This window comes from Lemur catta, chromosome 5 (assembly GCF_020740605.2).
Source record: "Lemur catta isolate mLemCat1 chromosome 5, mLemCat1.pri, whole genome shotgun sequence".
NCBI lineage: Eukaryota > Metazoa > Chordata > Mammalia > Primates > Lemuridae > Lemur > Lemur catta.
The window spans coordinates 23644141-23647991 of record NC_059132.1 but is presented as its reverse complement, the minus strand read 5'-3'; positions in this window follow the sequence as shown (position 1 = coordinate 23647991).

The window sequence follows — 3851 nt, the reverse complement described above, 5'->3', positions numbered from 1 at the left end:
TGAAACCGTTGTTTCGTCTGCTGCTATTGCTGCTGCTAGAGCTTATATACTCTACTCCTACTAAGCTTTCTGATGGAAACTCAAACTAGAAACTGACTGGTTCCAAATTTTGCAACATTGAAAACAACTCTCAGAACCTGGGGGAATTTCAAGAAGTTCCTTTTTTTCCCTCTCTCTCTGTGTATCAATAACGCTGAGCGAACGCAGACATCAGAATCCCAGGTAAAGAACTAAGAGGAAGTAACTTTTGGGTGGGGGAAAAAGGAAGGAGATGAAGATGACTCCTTTGGGTTTACATCACGGCCAAGGTGCTTAGAGACAGGACGAGGCGGTAGCCTCCCTGGGTTCCGCAGACCGGGGAAGAAGGAAGCCCAAGGGGAGGTCAGGTGGGAGGCTGAGCTCATGTTAGGAGGGAGCAACTGTATGCTAGAGTTCCTAAAAGCAAAATCCGTGCTTCTCCCGAAGTCAGAGGGGATGAGATGAAGGGCACAGGGTTTAGTAAACCTGTGGCATCTTCCCCCGCATTATTCCTTTACCATCTGGATTTCAGAAACATACTATTACCACCCATCGTGGCTCCGTGCACCACACACACACAAACACAGCCAGGCACATCCACGCAGACGCAGCCCTGGGGAGAGGATAAAAATGTGTGTGCCACTGATAAGACTCACATCGCCATAGAGACACATCCTGTGCTCATAGGTACTCGCTCCCAGAGACAGACGGGAGCAGAAGGTGAAATAGCACAGGCAGGCACACACACAGACTACACTCAAGGACGTCTCCTTGGGCACCCAGACTATGAGTATATCCCCATTTCATTTGCACACACATCTATGGCCCTAGGAGCTTTGCACAGATGCACAGGATTAGCAAAATAAAGGTATCTCTCCCAGTGGAATTTAAAGTTGCTAAGAGGTGTGCAAAGGTGTACGCCGGGTGTGCAAAGACACCCCCAAACCCTGCCTGCCCATGACCAGGAACGCAAAACCTGCTGGTACGCCAAGGACGCGCGGCCAGACGCGCCGTCCCCAGAGGCGCCGGCAGAGGGCGCTGCAGCGGCGGCGTCCCCGCGCCCTGAGCCCGTCCCTGGCGGCCGCGGCCCGGGCCTCCGCGGCGGGGGAAGTTCCGGGCGCGGGGGTCGGGCCGGGTTTTAGGCGGGCACAGGTTTCCGGGCTAACTTTTTTGTCGTCTCAGCTGGGGGAAAACGGGAAACCCGGCCAAGAGCAGCGGAGCTTCCCAGCCGCACACTTCCTCTGTCCCGCCAGTTTGTCTCGCCCGGGGAGGGCGCTGGCCGCTAAGCCGGCAGTCCCACTGGTTATCCGCCCTCGTGCTCCGGAGGCTTACCTCCAGCTCTGAGGGCCTCCTCCCATCCTGTGCCCTCTAGGCCTCCCAAAACTTTGCCTCACTGGCTTCAAGTGACTCCAGTTCTGTATCCAAGATAAATTATTAAGGGAACAAAGCAGGTTGCATTGTATGTTGGTTGTGCAATACCATTTGTGTGTGGTGTGTGTGTGTGTGTGTGTGTGTGTGTGTGTGTGTGTGTGTAAGTGTCCCTGCACTTTTTACAGTTGTCAACAACTTGGGAGGGGGTTATTTCTGTAAAAATGTATTCATTTCCCCCAACCAATCCCCACAGGGTCCTGAACAGAAAACTGTATGTGAAATTCACATGCCATCGTTTCACTAATTTATTTACAGTGGCTGCACTGCTACAGATAAGCCCTTGTGTCCCCCATCAATTAATATATACGTAAAGTAAGGCAAGTAAGGCCCCCAAAATACAAACATTATTCACGTGTTCATAAAAGCATCTTTCAAATTAATAAAATTGCGTAAATATAGTGTGTTAGTTGTGCAAAAGAAGCTTCGAAGTAAGCCCCCAGCCTCCCTTTTCCACTCAGAGTGCAGTCCCAGGGCCAATCCTATATGAAAATTGTGGGGTCACCACTGTGCACCTACATCAAGGACAAGCAGTAGACACCTACGAGCATGGACTGTGGAGCCACAGAGAGCTAAATTCCAGCACCTGCTTTGCAAGTTACTCAACTTCTCTAAGCTTCAGTTTCCCACATCTGTAAAATGGGGTTGCCTGATCTTAGGTTAGTTGTGAAAATTAAATGAGATATGATGGGAGGCACTTAGCACAGCATCCTGGCTACGTGCTTAATGAATAGCTGCTTATATTCATTTATTTTTTTGCCCTGCCATGTCCCAGAAAGGCTTTTTGTAGCTCACAAGGGGACATCAAAGATGACAAAAAAGTAAAACAACGAATTAATGTAAGGAAATAGGAATAGGACTCTGAATACTCCTCACAATGAAAACACATGGCTATAGCTGAGTCACTTATTTGTCTCTGAGCATCCAGGTAACCAGGATGAGAAAGAAGAATTCACACCTGTCCCATCTCTGTCCCATCTCTGCCCCATGGGACTGACTGTTTTGATGAGTCCAGTTGACCCACAGAGGAAGTAGTTCTCATAATTTATCCACACATAACAAAAATATTCAGGTTCTCAGGCCCCATGCTTATAGGTTGTGATTCAGTCCATCTGGGTGGGACCCAGAAATCTGCATTTTGTCAGTGGAGGTTCCAATGTGGTCACTCACAGGTGGTTCTAACGTAGGGACCATGGCCCACACTTCCAGAATGGCTGTGATGGACCTGTGGTCCATTATGTGGAGATACATTCCATGCCTCACTCCTCTCTGGACACCCCACAAGGCCAGCCAGCACTCTGGTAATGTCAGCCAAATGTCCTTTGACCTGATTTCACAGAAGAGGTTCATCAGCTTGTCCCACCTCACAATCCAAACCCTGACCCAAGGCAAACGGAACCAATGCCTGTGAGCTCCCTACAGCTCACCCTATGGGATAGAACAGCAGGTGCACTGAGCTGCCATTAATATGACTGATGAGTAAGCTGTGAGAGGCAGGCAATCCCCCTAGAAACTGAAAATAACTTGAAGAAATTTTTGGCCGCGAAACCTTTTTTTTTTTTTTGCCTAGAAAAATGCTCTGAGCTTCTAGTACACATTTCAAATAAAGGAGATACGATGTGTACTTTTTAAAATGAAAATGTTTATCAGATTACACAAGCAACACATGCGTACATGCTATTGTCAAAGCTTCAAACAATACAAATAATGCATAGAATAAAAAGCTGAAGATCCGATTCCCCTGGGTCCCAGAGGTAACCACTGCCAACATTCCTCCAGAGCCTCTGGATGCTTCTCAATGTACTTATATCTATCTGTCTGGCTATAAAAATGGGATCACAATATACATATTGTTCTGCAAATTGCTCTTTTCTTGCAACAGTCTGCCTTGCAGTGTCCTGCTAGATGTCACCTGAATAGATCTCACATCTGGATGAGTTAGGGTGCCTTGGGCTTAGTTTTCCAATGAGCTCCTCTCAGGCTTTCAGAATGCCTCTACTGTTCCAAGCACCGATCCACACAGGACAACATCCAGGATAAGAAGAGACCTTTTCCTATGTGTCTTTCTTAGAAGTAAAGACTTTGCCCTAGAAGCTCCCATAGCCTTTTCCTTGAGTCTCTCTGGCCACCCTTTACAAGGAGAATGAGCTTACAAGGAAAGTGTTAAACAAGTCAGGTTGTCCCTGAGCTGGGAATGGGGTCATGATCTCAGAGGAAAAGATACTCCAACTTGGTGGAAATGGGTAGGTAATTAACAGTCACGTGTGTCTGTTAGGTGAGCCCAAGGGATTAGTGCTTTCAATGAAGGGCAGAAATAGGGCAATGGTGTCGATAATGAAAACTAAGACTGCTTTTGAAGGGACACTCCCAGCCTCATGGTATGGGCAGTAGCTTCCACCTGCCAT